The sequence below is a fragment of the Manacus vitellinus genome, unplaced genomic scaffold (assembly GCF_001715985.3).
Source record: "Manacus vitellinus isolate BGI_N305 unplaced genomic scaffold, ASM171598v3 scaffold_46_pilon, whole genome shotgun sequence".
NCBI lineage: Eukaryota > Metazoa > Chordata > Aves > Passeriformes > Pipridae > Manacus > Manacus vitellinus.
The window spans coordinates 4820162-4840822 of record NW_021940578.1 but is presented as its reverse complement, the minus strand read 5'-3'; the positions used below and the strand labels follow the sequence as shown (position 1 = coordinate 4840822).

At 45.5% G+C, this 20661-nt stretch overlaps 1 protein-coding gene across 1 annotated transcript in view; it reads right to left on the bottom strand.

Annotated features, from left to right (window-relative positions):
• The window catches only part of RERE (arginine-glutamic acid dipeptide repeats), a 166793-nt gene that overhangs the window by 46265 nt on the left and 99867 nt on the right, over nt 1-20661 (bottom strand). The window lies entirely within an intron of this gene.

Below are 20661 nucleotides of genomic sequence, written 5' to 3'. Positions count from 1 at the left end.
CTCAGCTCCCCGGCCGGGGAACGCGGCGCCGAGGGAAATTGCGCAGCGCCGGGATCGGGGGGCGCGGGAGCCGCTGCCGAGCAGGTGCCGCAGGGGTTAAATCCTCGCAAAGCCCCCGCGTTCCTCCTCCGGGGGGCTCGGAGCGGCGGCCGAGGCCGGGAGCGCGGAGCCGAGCCCAGAGCCGAGCCCGGGCGCGGAGCGGAGCCGATGGAGCAGCCGAGGGCCGGGCGCGAGGCGGCGGCCGCCCAGCGTGTGATGGCGGCGGGGCTGGGCGGCGGCACCCGCGGGGCGCGCCGCAAAAGGCGGCCTGGATCGCCGGCCCCCCGCCGGCCGCGGGCCCGAGCCCGGCACAGCCGGGGAAGAGCCGCGGAAGCCGCCGCCGGGTCCCGCCCCCCCGGCCCCGGGGTCGGTAGCGGCGCCCCCCTTCCCTCGCTCCGAGCAGCCGCTGCCTCGATCCCTCCCCTCACGTCTCCCCTCAGCCCCTCGCGTTTCCCCTCAGCAACACCCCCAACCCCGAATAACCCTTCGGCACCGCTCCCTGCCCGGCTCTTCTTCCTCCTCCTCCTCCTCCTCCTTTTTCCAGCACCTTCGCGTGGTAAATCCATGGCCGGGTGTCACCCATCCCCTGCCCGCAGCGCTGGGACCCCGTGACGAGCCTCTCACCTGCACCCCCAACACGAACCACCGCCAGCACCCTCAAAAAACACCACCAGGACACTCAAAACCTCCACCGGGACCCTCAAAAACCTCCACAAGGACCCTCAAAACCTCCACCGGGACCCTCAAAAACCACCACAAGGACACTCAAAACCTCCACCGGGACCCTCAAAAACCTCCACAAGGACCCTCAAAAACCACCGCCAGGACCCTCAAAAACCTCCACAAGGACACTCAAAAACCTCCACCGGGACCCTCAAAAACCACCACCAGGACACTCAAAAGCCACTACCAGGACCCTCAAAAAAACACCACCAGGACACTCAAAAGCCACCACCAGGAGATTTAAGAACCAGCACCAAGACATTTAAGACTAAAAGTCCCTCTTCTGTGGAAAGGCCAGTCCTCCCCTAGGAGGACTTTTCCCTTTTCTATAAACAGCAAAAAAATAATAAATAAAAAGGGGGGCTTTCTCCTTTCCCATTAACACCATACACAGGTCTGAACAACGAGCAAACACCAAATTCTGCCTGCAAAAAAGATAAGGGATGTTGAGTATGTGGGCCCTAATATTCCAGAGAAGGGAGGGACTTGAGAATTAGTAATTCCCTAAAAAGAAACAAGAGGAAAAAAAAGCTTTTCCTTTCCTGTACACATCATACACAGGTATAAACAACAAGCAAACACCAATTTCTGCCTGCAAAAAAGATAAGAGATGTTGAGTATGTGGGTCCTCATATTCCAGAGAAGGGAAGGAGCTGAGAATTAGTGATTCCCCAATAAAAAGAAACAGGCAAATACCAAATACTGCCTGCAAAAAAGATAAGGGATGTCGAGTATGTGGGCCCTAATATTCCAGAGAAGGGAAGGAGTTGAGAATTAGTAATTCCCTAAAAAGAAATAAGTTGGCAATGTATTTTGGATCACACCTTTTTAACAAACATCTGCTTGAAGGAGGCGGGCAGTGATTAGAGGCTTCCTTGTTGTGAAGGGTGTAAGGAATCCCAGAAAGGGTAATTCTCTGCTCAAACAGAGGACTCTGCACCTCAGCAGCTCCCACCACAGTCCTGGAGAGGAGTGAACAGGCCCTTTGGAACCTCATGCACATTATTCTGCAGCTCTGCTCCCACAGGGTTCTATCCTCGCCCAACCCTGACCCTCAAAACCAGCAAGACTGCAGAGTTCGCCAAGAACGTGCCTGGGGGCACGGAGAGGAGAATTAACCACCAGTTGTAAAGGCTTTGAGATTACAGTCCCTTCCAGTGTATGATTTACTCCTACCCACCTGCTCCTTTCCAACCAGCCGACCAGCACTTGGGATTTGAGCACTGGGGGCGCCTGGGCTCCTGAACACAGAAAATTTTTGCTAAGAGCAAAGTACCAGCCCCCCCAGACACAGGCAGAAGTCACACAAATGTCTAGAGAGCAAGGTATCGAGTGCCTACAGTGTGTAACTGGTCCCTAATGCACAAACATACTCCTCATTTTTACCACCTGAATTTTACCAAGGAATTCTCACTACACCGAGGGGAAGGTGGATCACGCCCCTGGCACCACAAACCTCTGGCTGGTGCCCTCACACCACTCCCAGTATCCCAAAGAGCGATATAATTCCTGTCTGCAGCTCATCACAAAGAATGAAAAAGCAACTAAATGAAGAAACATTTAAAAGCAGACAATCCACAGGGAACTCGAGGATGCAGCTCAGTTCCTGGCTCTGCCATCGCTGCCTCCTGGGCTGTATCAGAGGGACGGTGCTTTTGCAGCCTCAGTTAACAGCATACACAGGAAAAGGTGACAGGAAAAGCTGTAGGGAATAAGAAGAAACCAGAGCTGGAACACTCCAACCAAGGATGAAACAGCACAGGGAAACAGGAGAGTGCAATCTAAAATGAAAACACCCAAAATTCCCTATTCCTCATTTTGCCAAAGACTTATTATGGTGCATCTGAATTCTCAATGGACCATTTAATTTATTTTATTAAGATTCTTTAACTGAACTATTTTATATTTGTTTTGTGTTGGGATTCAACTCTATTTAAAAAGCCTTTGACAAACTGTTTTCCTTTGAACCCACGGGATATCAAAAATCCCTACTGGGAATGCAAGCCTAGCATAGAGCCCATGGGAATAACAGAATTAGAGGGACCTTGAAATGCTATTCCAAATTTTCCAAGTAGGAATGAAGTCAGTCCTGACATTCTGAAATTTTGGCCAACTATGGTGTCACCTTTATTGGTGCTGTGCAGCATTATCCCTGGGCCATTGAGGCAGTGGGAGATACCCAACTATAAAATAGCTGTGCCCCCCTTGGCACACAAAGAGATAAACTTCTTAATACACAAAAAGCACACAAAAATCAATTTGAGAAACTCAGAAGTCCTAAAGCTTAACAAAACAATAAAGGCTTGCTTAAAATGATTTCTTCTTCAGATTTTCCTTCCTCCTTTACATCGGATTCTTCAGCTTTTCCTCCCTGTTCTAGTCTTCCATTAATTCAGGCATCATGCTCTGCTCTCCCTTGGCCTGCAGCAAGAGCAGCTACTCCTTTTCTTCAAGCCAAGCCCAACAGAGACCCCGAAATGGTTTTAAATATGAAAGAACCAAAGAGTTGCAACACCAAATCAGAAGTGACCTGTTGCTCTGCAGCGCCTCGCGGAGCAGACTGCACAACACTGATTAAATTTGCTCTCCTCTGCACAGATGACATGCACCAAATTCTGTGTCTGCCTCTTAATGGGGCGGGAGATGTTGAGCTGCTCACAGAAGGCATCTGGGAGCGACAGCTGCTGAATTAAAATAGTCTTACAGTACAGGGCTGGTGGAATAACGAGGCTCAAACCTATGGATAAGTTTGGATGAGACGTGGAAGCGGCTCCAGAGCACAAATGGTTTAATTTTTACAGGTAGAGAATTCGGATTTTTTTTAGGGCAAACATTTCAATTTCACCACTTGTGTTTAACTTTCCAGCATTCCTTCTGACAGGGTTCTGTCAGCACTGCTGTTTGTTCTGTTCACTGCTGACAAACTGTGGCACAATTAAAAAAAAAAATGCTCTGGATAACGATGGCTGGGAAGCAGCTTTAGGAAATCCCACGGCTTGCAGCCGGTGCTGACAGACACAGTTATATTTTATGAAGTGGTTTCCATGGCTATTGACCAGCCACAGCACAAGGCCTCCTAATACCATTTTATAATTTGATGCAATGCATTAGATCCTGCAGTATCCCTGCTCCAGCCTGTAAACAGGGAGCTATAAATAACCCAGGAAGAACAAGGAACAAGCATGTTAATGTTTGCCTGTGTGTTACTTGCAGGTCCCATATTTTATCCCGGGGAACAAATATCATGACAAGATACACAAAGCCATTATGTTGTGCCTAACAGAGCTCAGCTGGCATGTTTATCAACGGGATGGCAGTGCCAGCGCAGAGCTGGAGTTCAGGGGGTGCGTCAGGGTTCCTGTTATCCAGAGATTACAGCCTGGCAGGAGAAATCTGCTGCTGCCCACTGAAATCCTGCCCCCCAGCTTCCCACCGGGAAATGAGGGGCCCAGTTTGCTTCTTTACTGCAAAGATCTAAACCAAAGTGTGCAAGAATAACAACTACTGCAAAAACCAACCTGGTTAAATCAATTTTAGAGTTTCAAACGGAAACCTCACGGGCTTCAGGAAGGCAGCACAACTCTGAGAAACCTGCACATTCATCACTGCTGCTAATCTGTCTCTCCTGAAGTGATGCTTCAATCAAGTTTAGATCAAATGTATTTCCACTAAGAAATCCCACGTGGGATTTCATTCCCTTGCTATGATTTCCACATGGTTAATGAGTGAAGAACATTGTGCAATGCAATATATTTACAAACACACGGAGCCTTTTCTGTTCTTTCTCAATCCAGGAAATAAGGACTTTATTTCTCAATCTTTCTAAAAAAAAAAAAAAAGAAGAAGCCCTCCTTAGCCTATGTCCAAGAACAGGAAGTTCTCTCTCAACCTTTTCCTTAATTATAAGCAAATAAAATGGAAGATTTTGCTATAACAAAAGCAATAGGTTCAGTGCATTTTGGAAAAGGCCTGAGGTTTTTTAGGCAGATACCAATGAAAGTTGTCACCACCTTCCATATTTAATATGCCTTTTTGAAGTTTTATAGTACATACAGTAGCAAAATTTATGGGGTTTTAATAGTTAACAGCAAATAAACACTAAATGCATGAAAGCATCTTTATTTCTTAAGTTTCACGAGATGAAAAATTATGGCAGCTGTTCCAAAAAGAAAATGAGATTTGGTTATAGCTGCAAAACTTCTGCTCAACGTGCAGCACATTTAGAGACTGCTCCAAACAATTCTGTCAGCTGAATTTCAGGGCAGAGCACATTTTATTAAAAGCTTGGCTGAGTTAACATTATATTTCGCTCGTGTGTGTACAGAGCAAATAAAGGCATTTGCTGATAAGGTCAGTGATAGACACTGTCCTCTAGAAACACAAGTATTCCTGATAGTTTCATTAAGAAGACTCAAACTGAAGATGTCAGGTCTCTCTTACAAAAAAACTTGTGTTATTCACAAGTTTTTTTTTGCCAAAATAGACCCGCCAGGAGTAGAAAATGATGCCAGTATTTATTGTATCAATCTCTATATTCTAGAGTAACAGACAGTAACAGACAGGACTGCTCAGTAACTGCATGAAGGGCAAACAGAGGTACTTTAAGTGAAAGAAAAAGCAGCTGTCACACACATCCAAGCTGTTCTCAACATCCACCTGACCACTGCAGACACAGAGCATGTCTATTTAATGCTTATTTAACCCCTCCTACAAACTGCTTTGTTCCCTGAACACTCTTACCCACAAAAACCCCAAGGCACTGCAGCAGCTCTGGCCGTGGCCAGGAGGGGCAGGACTGCAGGATGGGAAGTGCCAGGGATTGATGTGCCCTTGCCATGCCCCTTTTGCTGGCAGGATTTCCCTCTCCAACAGCCCAGGCCAGGCACTGGGTTCTGGGTTAAATCTGGGGGAAAACCCTTTGTGGTGACACCTCTGTTGTAGGGGAGTGTCTGTGCCTTGCTGACCAAACCATACACACAAAATATACTCACTCCATTAAATAACTTACTCCATTTACTGCTTCATTCAGCAGATTGTGACCTTAGTTCAAAATACATCCTAAAACCAAATTCAGTTTTCTTTTAATAGGATCACAGGATGGTTTGAGTTGGAAGGGTCCTTATAGGTCATCTAGTAACAACCCCCTGCCATGGGCAGGGGTGCCACTCACTGGAGATCAGTTAGATCATAGAAACTGCTCTGTTTATTTTTCTTATCAATTTTTTTAAGTGAAATAATTCTATTCCGTCAAGACGAAATTATCCTTTAACCTTTGCGGTATTTTTGAAAATAAAATCATATTTTCACCAAGTTCTCTTACTCGAAGACATGGAAACCCCCAAATATTTTGCTGGTATTCATTAGATATTATTCTGTACTATGAATGTTCCTGTTGGATATTCAAAGCCCCTCTTCAGAGTGCATTGCTGGTCACCCCCATGTGATAAAAACCTTACACTCCTTCAGGCCATCTGCCTGCAAGATCAAGCATCCTCTATAAACAAACTGACAAGGAATAGATCAGCTGAAAGGCTTCGAGGAGCCAAACAATTTGCTCTCCCTCCCAATCGGATCGCTTTGTCTTCCTGAGAAATTATACTGGAAAATCAGACCCTCCCTCAAACCCAGGGGTTCAGCAGCAAAGCATTGCAGGGACAGGCTGTGCTCTGAGTATCCACAGCACATCCCCGGAGTCATTAGGCAGACTCCCTCGAGGGAATGCCAAAAGATCCCGCGCTGATAATGACCCCCCTTCCCTGGTGCTGCACTGCTCAGCTTTTGTTTGGAACAATGGATCTCCCAGGGTACCTCTCGCCCCGCTGAAAATGTTGGTATTAAGTGAGCGTGAGCACAGCTGTGTGTAAATGACATATATAAACAGATTAGATTTGTGTGTTTATACTGGATGCAAACACATTAATAGCACATTTGCATACCCAGTTGGCTAAATGAGATTGCATGCAGAGCGGGATTACTGGTTACAAGCACATTTATTTAGAATTTTCAATAAAGTATTTATATTGCTGTTGGAGAGGTCAGAGTGGATTCACCACCCTTTCTCTCCTCTCTGCCTTCTCAGACCTGCACAAATGCTCTTGTTGCCGTGCTTTCCATGGATTGCCCACCCCTCCTCACCACTGTGCTGGGAAAAGGACTGGAGCCAGCAGAAGGAGCTGAGCTGAGGTGTTTATACCTAAAGGCTGCCCCAGTTTCCTTCCATTTAGTTTATGGAAGGTGATGTTTTAAGGGGGTGAGAGTTCTACATGTGACCACAGCAGGAACCATTACCTAAATGCCAGTTTACAAAACTCTGCTTTCCCTTTTCTCTGTTTAGTGCCAGGGATCAATGTGAAAGTCTGTATGAAAGGCAACATGGTATTGAAGGTGACACAACAGCTCTCAGACATTTCCAGAGCTGGAGGAGAATGCAGCTATTCCTTCACCCCAGGCCTGGAGCTGTCAGGGTGCTGCTAACCTTCTGTGCTGACCCCAGCTCTATTTTCCCATCAGGATTTTACCAGAGCTATTTTTATAAAGGCAGAGATTTCAGGCTCACCCGAAGCACCAGGCACTGCCTTGATTTGGGTTCTGCACCGTACCTGGGTCTGGGTGGGAGCCTCGATGGGAAAGAGAAAACAAAACAGCAAAATAAAAATAAAATAAAAAAAAAAATCAATTCTGTCTAAATGAAGAGCCCTTATTTTTGCTCTAATTGTGCCCTGACTATCAGCTCCGGGTGCTTTCAGAGCACATCCCAGATAATGCTCCCAGCCCAGCCGGGCTCTCTCCAGTCCTGCCTCCCGGGTTCACCGCCCAGCCCCGCCGATAAATCATCCCCGACCTGATGCTCCGGCCCCGAGCCGGCTCCGGCCCGGGTTGCCAAGCAACCTGTGCAGGAGGGATGCAGGGATGGATGGATGGATGTCTGGGAACTGCTGACAAACGGCCAAGTGGCTGCAACAACAGACTCCTCTGTGTCAGGAGCGTGTTTGGGAGAAGTGCCTCCCCCGCCTCTGCTCCGGGCCTGATTGTAAAACCCGACTCCAAAGGCTTTTGTGAGGAACACACACTTCCTGCTCAATTCCTAATTGTTAGGGAGCTGCGGGGAGGCTGCGATCACACAGCGTATGGCAACAGAAATGTGATCCTGTAAACGAGATAAAGTCAACAGCGCACCGAGAAACCTGATCTGAGCACAGCCCACAGCGGCACAGCAGCAGCTGATGCACGATCAAAACCAGGCTGGATATTAAAGCAGCAGCAGGAGGAAAAAAAGGAAACCTGACTTTCCTTTTCTCGAGGAGCTCTAGAAAGGGTGTTTGATAAACAACCGTGACTCCTTGGAAGAAACAATTCATGGATTATTACAGGCATTATCAGCCCTGTTAACACCACTGCTAATGGTCCCACATTTCAGGGCAGGGATGGAGAGGCAGGGAGAGATGAGCCCTCTGGTTTGGAGACTGCTCAGTTTGCCATTTCCTTTCCTCTAATAAAACCAGGGTGGGAAGAGGAGGCATTGCTTTGTCCCTCCCAGGTCGGTGGCAGTGCACAGAGGGGCGAGTGGCAGGAGGATCTTCCAAAGGGAGCAACAAGTGCTGGGCCTCCAGCAGGCTGGAAACATTCCCTCGGGACTCTCCACACCTCTCCCCTCTGGAGCTGCACAGAAAGCAGCTCCTCACTCTGCTAAATGTCATCATTTCCACAGCAGGGAACCAGCTCGGCCGACTCACCCAGGCTGAGATTTAAATGCCCATGACAGACCTGCTGCTGACAGATGGAGGACCCACCTATGCAGGTGGGACAGGCAGAGCCAGGTCTGTGCAACACTCCAGCTGCTCCCACGGCCTCCCCAGACATCTGCTCTTCCATGATCTTCAGAGAACAGCCCCCTGGCACGGGGCCATCAACCAGCTTTCACACAGCCAGTCTGAGACTCGTCCCTTCTGTGGGCACAGACCCTGAACCCCCCAACCTGGAGACTGCCCTTGCTGACAATAAAGAGAGCTGCTTATAAAACATTCTCTCTAGCTTGTTGTCTCCTGGAATCAACAGTTTCTCAGTCCTGCAAACGAAGCTAAAATGATTTGAGCGTGTTTTTACATAAATGATTTCTTAAAGGTGCCTTTTAAGAGTTAAACAGAACAAAGGTCTGGCACATTTTGTGACCCAGAGAAACAAAACAATGTGCTGCTGCCAAGAGACAACAGCAAGCTTTTGATTATACCTCAGATTGCCTTTTCTGTACACAAAGAGATTCATTTCTGATTGTTATTTTAAACTGCTGTTAAAAATGCTAATATACAAAAAGCCTTCTTGTACATCAAAACCAAAGAGCAAGTAAAAAGAAAGAGCTGGACAATGTGTTCCTTTTCAAGGACATGCTTCCTTTCTCATAGGGTATCTCCAAATATCTCCCTTTAATACAGGTAAATGGAAGAAATTCAGCACTTAACCTGCAAACTTCAGTCTGAATAGAAAAGAAAAAAAGCTATTTGTTTTCATTTCTCAAGATTATGCTCACCCAGACTTGGTACAATTGCGTTTTCTAAAAAAATAATAATTTGTAGTTCCAATTGTTGTCGGGTTTTTTTGAACATGATGGAACTGGTAGAAGTATAGAATCCAAAAGCAGAGGTAAAAATACATACAACAGAGCATGTAACATGAACCAAGAGAGAAATCATCACTTGTGGAATATAAACAATGTCCTACCAGACCCCCTCTCCTCCTGAGGAACAGCTCTCAGGCATCACTTGGGAATATTAACCTTTCTTTTCCTCACAGCCTCTGAATCTCAAATACCTGTACCAAGAACTGCAATGCCAGTGTATTCTTAAAGTTATCAATATTTCCTTGAATTACACCAACATTGGAATGTTCCTTATGTTTCCTCACCTTCACTGGGCAGAAAAAAGTCCAGAGGAAAATAAATATCAGATTGATCAGCCTCCCTCCGAATTTCCTTCTCCTCGTGCTGTTGTTCTTAAAAGCAGCATTTTTACTCCCTGTACTGCAGTGAAGGGAACAACCCCTTGCCCAGTGACACCCAGAGGATCTCCATTAAATCTCCATTAAATCATCAAGGCTAAAATGCCCATTGCAGGCAATGCCACGGGTGGGTGAGCACAGACACACAGCAGCCCAGAGCCTTATAACTAATGGGAGAGTTAACACAAAACATCAGAACATTTCCATTTTCTCCATCTTTTTCACCAGGAAATTCTCTGTTTGTGACACAGGTCATGCAGAGTGAGGGGAATACACAGGGACTGTTATGCCAGTCTGGAGTTGTTCTCTCTCCCTGTGACACTTTTGGTCCTTTCAGCCAATTTGAAGCACCAAGCACAGAAAAACACCACTAAAATCACCTGAAATATCCCGTATGAGCCTTTCAAGGCTCGAGCATAGTACTTCTCATGGAATTTCCCTATTGCAGGAATATTGTTCCCTTGGGATTTCAACCATTATTATCAATTATTGTGGAGATGATTTTCTGCCTTCAAACAGGGACTTTATGCAAACAGCAGCGGGAAACAAATAAAAGCACTTCAAGAGCCCCCAGACTTGAGAGCAATGAACAAATCCAGGAATAATGAGACAAAATGGTGGCAAGAATCCCCAAGGAAATTATCCATGTAGAGAGGCAGGTATTTCTGCAGGTGGCTTCCCAGCTAAATCACTGAATAGCAGGGCTGTGACAGCAGTGATGCCCAGGCTGGAATTCAGGCACTTGAATACAAATTCCAGGTTTTTGACCCTTACCAGAATGACATAAGAGAACCTCTGGAAACTCCCTGAATTTCTCTCAGGATATGTCTGCCACTGGCTGCAGTGGCAATGAAGAGACCCCTGAGTGTGCAAATCTGGAGAGAAATAATACTGGTGATGACAAAATCCAACTCCAGGCTGGGGGACACATCCCCAGTGAGGGGGGAATGGTGCCAAATGTGGAAAAAATGGCCACAAATAAGAGAGGAAATGATAAGATTTAAAAATGAAGGACCAGAAATGCAGCTGCAACAAAGGTGAACACTGGAAGGGAAACTGGGAAGGTGGATATTTGGGGGGAAGGAGGCAAGGGGGAAGTGGTGCTGAGACTATGGAACTGCCTCCCCAGACACACAGAAGTGAAGAATACCTTCCCTAAGAGAGAAATGAAATATGCACCCTAATAAACCAGAGGTGCCCTCGTTGCCTTCCTCAGTTTGTAGCAAATGGGATGTTTGATTTGAGCATTGGAAGTTATTCCAGTGCAGTGGAGGGGAATACACTGCCACGTTATTTATCAGCTCCTCTAAATGCATAAGGCCTGAATGATCCATCTCCCCACGTAGCCTAAAAGCCATATAAATCTGAGGGATGCTGTGAGAGGGATGGGGGGAGGAGGAAAGGAACAAAAGAATAGAGAAAAAAAAAAACCCTACAGTGGAACAAGCACAAGGGGAACAAGTGAGATATCAAGAGGCCAGTCAGTAAAAGCTGAAGCAAAACCACAAAGCCAGAAGCTCCTGCACTGAGTCTTTAACACAATATATTCAAAACCACAAGGCACATGAAAGTACAAACAACACTGGGCAAGGAGCACTGAGCAGCAGCTTTTAAGTGCACCCTCATGAGCCTGATCAACACATCTGACACTTCACTTAACCAAGGAGGGGAAGAGAGAACCTCCCCCACACCGGGGGAAGCACTGACAGGGTTTGCAGGGGCTCAGCTCTGCCAACCACACCCTGCTCTTAAAGGGTTAAAAGTGAAGCCACTCAGTGACTGTTCCATGGTCAGTGACTGGGAAAAGGTGGCATTTCCTCACTCAAATCTAAGTTTCCTTCCAGATACACCAAAGCCCTCACACTGGCTCTGGGAGCAAGGGGGAGCCAGGCTCAGAAACGAGGCCTTTGCAGCTCCAGCAGAACTCATGGAATCCTGGAATATGCCAAGTTAGAAGGGACCCACAGGGATCATCAAGTTCAGCTCCTCCCAGCAATTCCACTACATCCCTGAGAGTGTTGGCCAAACCCTCCTGGAGCTCTGGCAGCCTTGGGGCCGTGCCCACTGTTCAGTTCCTGACCACCCTCTGGGGGAAGAACCTTCTCCTCCCTTTGGATCAAATCCTTATTTGCTGTCAGACCCTTCCCATGGCACTACAATCATTAGCTCCACTGGCACTGCCACCCTCACAACTAATTAGGGCTCTTGGATGGATGCAGGAAATGATGAATATTTAGTCACTGTGCATCTACTACAGAACCAGCCTATTATCAAACAAGTGACACCTCCACAAACTTAAATTAAATAATGGCTCCCATCGAGGATTCTGAGCCCCTGACAGGATGGCAAGTGATTTAAGTAGCATGGAGCTGAGCAACTGGTGATGGATGGTGGTTTTCCACTCGCCCTGTTACAGCCTGTAATAGAACAAATGATCATTTTTCAGCCTAATTGAATGTGGCCGCCCCGCTTATACACAGAGGAGACAAAGCCTGATAATTTGCTTCATTAAAATGCATTTTTATGTCATCTGAAGGATTAAAAAAAATAATAATAAATCGGGGCCGTTGATAGGGAAGATTAGAAAAACAAAATTTATCATGCAAACAGCGCTTGCAAATGAGGGGTGTTTTGGCATTCTTGTTGTGCAAGAGAGATAAGCCCTGAGCACTAAAGCACACAGAGCATCCACACTGACAGTAATCAACCCTTCTTCAATAGGAATTATGTCACCACACCAATTTGAAGAGCATTTTGTCATTTGCTGCTGCAGTGGCCACTGGGCCATATTGGTAATTCTCAGACAAGCTGTGGGGGCAGAACCACAGAGAATCTGGTGACAAAGTCCAAAAGTTCAGGTTCTCTGGGCTGACAGGCTCTGTGTTCAAACAGAATCAAAGCAAGGCTAAGGCAGAGACCCAAACTATCAGGGAAAAAACATTTAAATACGAAATATCATCTTGTCAAGTTGCAGACAATGCTTGTCATCTGTCTGCACTTGCTTTGTTTTAGGGGTTTTTTTGTGTTTTCAAAGCGATCTTGTTAGGAACAGCAAATTGCCATCCAGACAGCAAACAACTCTTTGGAAATAAAACAGCCACTTGCCATATCAAGGAATCTAAACCTGGGCTCTGCGTATTTAATAAAGTGTAATTCCAACATAAGTATTACAAAAGGAAATGCTTTTCCCTATATCACCTTAGACTAAGCCAAAATTACTTGGAAAGAAGCTGGAGATTTCTATCATACACTTAACAGGAAAAAAATATCAAAGCACTTCACCATTATTTTGCTACTATATTCTAATTGCACTTTTAGGTATTGAGGAGGGAAGGATCCTGGAGATAATTTGAATTTCTTACCACCTGCAAGGCAGATAAACCCAACCAAACTGCTGAAGTGACAGGAGGATTGAAATAACTTTAAATCAACCCAAGAACTCTGGATGTTGCCATCAGTAAAAGCCAAGAAACCAGTCACCCTTCCTTAACTAGTAGAAAAGTGAATCTAAGTTTAAATCACTCCATTGATAGCACTTCCAAAACAACAACAACAAAAGGATACCTGAAAACAGACAGCTGACCAACATTTCTCATATTTAAATTATCAAATCCCTTTCAAAAGCATAGAGAAGCTCATGCAATCCTACAGGCTGGGGTGATGCACCCCAAGGAGCACGAGACAGAAATTACCCCAGGTAATTTATGATATTTGCATTCAGAACGGGAAGCAAACGGTGCAATGTTATCTTATTAACACTATCAGCCTTTTAAAAGTCACTTAGACTGTGAGTAAATACAGATTATCTTAAAATATTCGGTTCAGAATCTGGAAATTACGTTATGTACAAAGAAACTGAGAGTAAACAGGTCAGTTTTACAATTAGATCAAGATGTAACAACCTCCAAAATAAAACCACGGGGTGGGAAAGATTGACCACAACCACCAGAGATGAGTTACCACCCCTCCCTTGGTTTTCCTGCTGTGGCAAAAGCACTGAGCCCAGAAAATCCAGAATTGTGAGGATCCCTCCACTCTCCAGCTGCTCTTTCTAAGGCCATGACTCAGTTTCCTTTCGGAGGGGAACAGGATATAACACGCTGTTATATTTAAACCACACTCCGGATCTCCGGGCAGATAAAATCTGAATAAAAGGTCAGAGTGTTGGAGGCAGGAGCTGTGCCAGTGACCAGAACATCACCTGATGGGAGCAGGGAGAGGGACCAGCTGGGCTGTTTTCTTCCCAAGGCCCAGGCTTTGTTTCAGCCCCTGCTCCTCCACCAGGAGTGGGGAGACATGCCCTGGACCCGACTCCGGCCCCGTTGCTAAGGAACTGCCAGGCACGGCTTTTTTGGGCTCCCCTCCTTTACCAAACCACCCCCTGCCCTGTGGGGTGACAAATGCCAGCACTGGGGTCCCCCAGCACCTCGTTCTCCCTCCAGGATGGATGATGGAGAGCTCGGGCAGGGGCCGGGAGCTCCGTTTTTAAGATGCCCTTGGAAAGGAGATGAAAACCGCGCTTCCGACAATCAAGCGCCGGCTCGCTGATTAATCTTCCAGGCAGCAGATTCCTTCCCCTTGGCAACAGGGAAACTGCTGGATTACAAGACCTTTTTCTTCCCCCCCCCCCCCAGAAACCAGCAGCTTCTGGAGGCACCTCTGGATTATTCAGTTTATGCTGGAGTGGAGAGTTTCGCTTCTGTTCCTGCACAGAAACAGCCCTTTGAGCCCTGGCAACTGGAGAAGGGAAATATCTGTTGTCTTATTTTTTGGGGGGGGGATCAGCAACGTGGTAAGTTGCTTAATAGATAAAAAATATTCCACGTGAAGGCAGAGAGACCACGAATCGAGAAGCGCATGGCAGCTGAACAAAACAAATAAAATAATTAATTAAAAAAAAAAAAAGATATTGTTAAGAAAACACCAACTTCTCTGGCAGCTGGGGGAAGATCAAGATTAGGGAAAGCAGTGAAATCACCCATTTTGAAGCCAAGGTCACTGACAGGATTTATAGGTTTATCCCTGAAGAGCCTCTGCTGAACATGAAATGCTGAAATAATTTTGTTTTAAATCTCTCCCTCCCCCCCATTTGGGCTCCCTCATTTGCTGGAGGCTTTTAAAATTCATTCCTTTTCACAGCTGGTTAAACAATGGAATCTTTTGGCAAACTAAAAGGACAGAATTGATTGCCCTACACAAACTTTTCTGCACGTATAATTGATTTTTAATTCACTGCCTTATTTCCGAAAGGACTCGACAATAAACTCGGTGCTGCATGTGCAATATTGATCCCTCTAAACAAGGGCTCAGATCAAACACTGATGCAAGTTAATCACAAGCAAAAAGATGGTTATCTTTCATCTAGAAACCTGTGTTGAAACCAAGTTCACCTTTTCAGGCTATAATACACCTTGTGTTTTCCAGCTTGGCCACAGCTTATCATTTTGTAACCCTGCCAACTGCTAAGGAACTGTAATTTTATGCAACCTTTAAATAACAACTTTTTTCCCCCCCCTCAAGCAGAATAATTTCATCCCTCATCGGTTACTTTTCACTGGGAGGGCTGATGGTTCTTTTCCACTTCTTAGAATAAGCTACAGACAAGACCTTCCCACACTTGCTTGAACTAAAATCTTATTTATTCTCCTTAAAGTACAGGCCCAACTGGGCCATGGCAGTTTAAATTTGGTGGGGTTTTTTATCTCAGTGCTCAGTAAATTCCAACTGCCACCCATTAACACACTTGCAAATGGCTGGATTTCTAAGTTCCAGAAAATGTTAATTTAGTGGAACTGTCCCTCCACTGTAAAGCTGTAATGTTTTATTTTCTGTGCATAAAACATTAAAACTGAGCAGTAAGTGATATCTTAACCTTCTAAGCCCACTGCCTGGTTCAGATGCAGCCCTGCAATGCCACTCAGCTTTTCCAATCTCCCTTGATGATTTTTTTTTTCCCCCCACTCGACTGTTCCAGAGGTTCTGTTTCAACCTGGCCGTGAATTCCATTTCCTAGAGCTGCCACAGAAACAGTCAATAAAATTCAGGGCATTTTTGCCCCAGTAAGCAGCTCTGTCTTCCAGCACATCTGAAGAGCTTGGCTTCAAAGGAGGAAGCCATGAAAACAATGTTCTCATGAGCAGATGCTCCAAAAAGGGCAGGTGAGAGACATTTGAAGATGATTCCAAGCAAATAAGTACGTGGGCTTTGCATAAGTAATTTCTTGACCTGCTCTGCTGGATTACAAACCCTTGCAAACATATCAGGAAAAGAGTTTTCCCCTACCTTGTCCTTTTTGGAAGAAAGATCTCCATTTGTATTTTATGATAAATGAATTTAAAGCCGAAGCCAGGTGTGGATATTTTAAAATTTATGAACTTGTAAATTGATGTACATGGCCAATTAAGGTTTAGCACCAGCAAGGATTAACTACCCCTGCACATAAGTTTAAGAGGTTGTTTGAATCAGGGTTGTTTACCTCAACTACTCGACATCAAGAGCAATGTAAAATATTTAAAAGGCAGAATATTTCATGATAAAAGCTGGTGCTCAGGGATGTCACAGGGTGTCAGTGACAGCTCTGCACGGAGATGCACAAGTTAAAAAAAACCCTCCTAAGGAAAACTTGGCAATTTCCCTGGGAGAATTTAACATCTCTGAAGAGATGGAACAAAGTGCAGAGGGAAAAGGAAGAACTGCCCAAGAAATGCAGTGTTGTTTTATCCAGATTTCCTGAACTTTGGGAGGCTCAGCCCTGAGTTTCAGAGGCGGTTCCATCAGGTCCTCATAATCAACATCTGCCTGGTAATCAGGAGCACAGTTCCATGCAGGAAAAGCATCCCTGTGCAATAAGCTGCAGCAGAGCAGCACAAGCCCTGCCTGCAGCAAGCATGCATAAATAAACAGAATTAATAACTACCCAAGTGTGGACGGGTGACTTAATCTGTTTCGATTAGATGCAGCTCAGCCCGAGGCCTTTGTGTTATTTAAAATGTGTTCATCATGTTTAATTAAAAACCTAATAAACTAGAGCTTCTTTTGGTTCTGATTCGTCTCTCTCTCTTCTGGAAGGCCTATTGATTTCTTTAGTAGTTTTGATAGAAAGAGAGAGGGGGAAAAAAAGCACATTCTGGGCAAAGAGACGACGAGGTGAGATGGAATCAGGGCTGGGGGGTGAGGAACAGTCAGAACCAGCTGGTTTCCTTCCACACTTCCAATGCATCAGGAATGCCAGAGGAGAAAACCATTTAAATGAACAAAACTTAAGGTGACCATGGCATCCTTTACAAATTATAGCCATTGGATAGGTTATTGATCTGAAAGGGAAGCTCATTTTTGGACCTGGAGCAAGTGCAGGGGTCAGAATTGTACTGAACATCCCTGGAAGTGTAAAAGCAATTTTGCAGAGAAGATTTTCGCCCCAAAGATGTGTGGAAATTTCATAAGGACAGTTTGTCTTGGGAGATATTTCCACTGAAACCACGCCAGGAAATATGGACGTTGAGTTTAACCTGAACTGAAAGAAGTTAATGATCATGGTTCCAAATCTGGAAGCTGTAGAAGGTCCAGAAATGCTGCAATCAGGGCAAGCACCAGAGTAAACACAGGCACTGCTAAGTTTGCTGTATTTATTCTCCATAAACACCAGGTCTGCATGTTCCAAAACACAATTTCCAGGTCAGTTTTGAAGTATTTCCAACTGGAGAAGAAGAAGGGACCAGCACCATTCCATTCTTAGGAGGGATTTCTGATTGCTGGTACCCAAAATTAAAAGATTTCTGATTGCTGGCACCACAAAAGAGACAGTTTTTGAGGTGGCCACCAGCTCAGTGCTCTGACTCTGCCACCCCCTGCTTCGAGTGGAGCATTTTGATCTCTTGGTGTGTTCCAAGTCAGACAATCCCAGTGACATCCAGTGCCCCTTTTCCCAGGTACCCTGACCTGCTCCAGCAGAGCCAGACATGGAATTCAGTGGTAGGGAGCTTGGAAAAGGTGCCAGCTGGATCAAAACCACATGACTTGCTCCGAGGCTTCTCCCCAAATAACCCACCTCCTCCAAGCTGCTCTGCCTCCTGCCTGACACTGCAGCCTCACACTGAGGAGATCCCCCCAGGTGATGCTGCTCGGTGTTGGGGAGTGCTCACAACGTGCCCAGAGAAGGTTTTATATATGACAATTGCTCCAACTTGTCCACAGGAGTAAATTCATGAGCATGACAAGAGAAACCAAGCCCTCCTCGTCAAATCACTGCTGGGAATTGATGTTGTCAGGTGGAGAATGAGCCCTGACAAACAGGAAACAGCTGCTCTCAGGGCTGCATTTAGACCCATCAGGGAAGAAGTTGCTTTGGCCACTTTTGCAGGCAGTGTGCAAGACTGGGTTTCACACTGTGCCTCTGAATTTACATACTGGGATTAAAAAAAGAAAAAAAAAAGGGTTTAAAAATAGCCATAGGTTTAGAGAAGCCAGGGAGACAACAAACCTCCATCTTCATATTTACAAAGCCTTCCATGTAATTCGATCACTGGCCAATTTTATCCTCTGTTTAATTTGATCTAAACCTCTGCAACCACATCAGCAGCAGTAAAAATAACAGGACTGCCATCCTTTATTTTAATCAGGTCTGATATTGCCAAGCAGCTCTTAGATCACAGTTTGGTCACAGGGCAGCAGAGCTGTTCTAACTGACAAGAAATGTTTGTCTTTGGGCAGCAGAGGCCACAGAAAAAGTGAAAAAAACTTGAGAAAGAACCACATTTTCAATAAATTTGAGTGATGCACAGTGTTATATCAGAAATGCTACTGAATACACAAAGGCTGTGCTGGACAAGGTGTTATCATGTGCACAGCAAAATCAACAACAGGAATCACCCAGCACAGCAGAAGCAACTCAGCCAAAATCCTTGTGCAAGTCACAGACCAACCAACTCACAGGGCACTTCTGACTCTGGGAAGTGTGGAGTTTTAAGAACTGGTTTTGTACTAAGCCAGTTCTTTCCCTGAATCAATGTGACTACACCCCACTGCAGTGGCTTTTACCACCTGCCCAATTCCTGGAGGTTGCCCCAACACTCCTTTCTTTCCCAGCCACACAACCTTTACAGCTTCCCTGCAACAGCTCTGACACTCATCTTAAAAATCTGGCAGAAAATTAAACTAAGAATAACAAAAAGGGAAGTGTGACCTTTTTTGGGGGCCCACAGGCAAGGCAGGGGGAGAATATGATGGGATTAGAAAGGCAGGAATGGAAAAACTGAAACAAAAGCCATGAGCTACACTATCTTCATTATTACGACCTACATCATTATTATTATGATGATTATTTGAGTTGGTCACATGCCACAAAGCCTTTCTCAGTTCAGGTTATCTGACCAAAGCTCTGTATCAGGTGTGGGATCTGCTTATTTATCCAAGTTGTAAAACTTAAGTAAGTAGATATTTGCTGGGCTACAAGAAAAGATTAATTCTAAGTCCAGCACAAACAGGGACATGGATTGGACCTGGGTCTTCTACTTCCCTCAGAATTGTGTCTCTTGGATTATCAGCCCACCACAGGATTAGAGGCCTCCTCCTGCTCATCACTTGCCATCAGGAGATGGAGGGGCCACACATAGTTAAGGTTCTCAAATTTAACAGTTAAACCCACATTTAACTGTTTGGGCCAGATTTTGGGTTTGATAGATCAGTATTTTCTGAAAAACACTTCAACATAGAATTCCTAAGCAGCCTGTGGATCCCACAGAAAGAGTTTTCCTCCGTTTCAAAGAGCCAACAATGAGGAAACTTCCCTTGCAAGTCCCAGAAACGCTCCCAAGTGCAGAGCTGCTGCTTTAATCCAGAGTTTTCTCCAGGCTGCAGGGACAAACAGGCTGTGGAGCTGTGCAGGTGGAGCTTAGCTGGCTATAAATAAGAGCACAGTTTGATCTTTGGCTTTGCCGAGGCTGGAGGGCTGCCAAGTGTTTCTGGAAACTTGGATGGAACAGAACAAGAACAAATATGATAAAATGAGCTGGGCCTGACAATGATTTATAGTCAGTGATCACTGCTCTGTGCTCACAGTCTGCACTTCTGGAGTAATGTTTCACTTTGCAATAAACTTTGTTTTTTCCATTCCTAAGGCTCTATTCTCCCTCTCATCTAACAGGGACTGAGCATTGAGAACCCCTGAGCTGCAGCAGCTCCAGCACTCCCAGTGCAGCTGATGGAAAAAAACAAGGAGGGGGGGGGGGGGAAAATCTACGCAGGAAAGAAAAAAAAAAAGGAGGTGTTTGCCCTGTACAATTTAACCATGAATGTGTGCAGAGAAAAGGGGTTGAAATATGAACACAAACTTCCTGAACACAGGGCAGAGCACTCCAGTGCTTGTTCCAACAGTCAGTTCCCTAAACAAAACTCACTTTTATGACGAGATAACTGTAAAACTTATCAGGAAAGAGAGACTCAGGCCTTTCCCTGCCAGTGTCAGCACATGACCCTCCTTCCCTCCCTGACTCCAGGCAGCCTCCTGCCCACAAAGGTTCTTTGTTGGATGGTGGAATCAGCTGCAAACACGGGTTTCTGGGGCCTGGCTGAGCCCTGACAGAGCTCCTGCAGGAAGGTTTGCACAAGGAGAGAGCAAAGCCCCCAAATTCACTGCAGCAACTCCCTGAAAGGCTCCCAGAGAAACAAGAGCTCAAAAAACTCTCCCCAGCCAGGGCCTGAATTATTAAAAACACCAAGAGACCACCAAAGTTCCCCCCATTAACCAGCTCTGTTTTAGAACACCAATCTCACTTTAGTAGAAGCTGACCAAGAAAACAACCCTTTTATTTTTGTTCATGCCTTCAAATACTTTATCAGTTAACCACCTTAAAAATTCATCCATTCATTCCTATCACTTTTCCATGAGTAATTTATCTTGCACTGTACCTT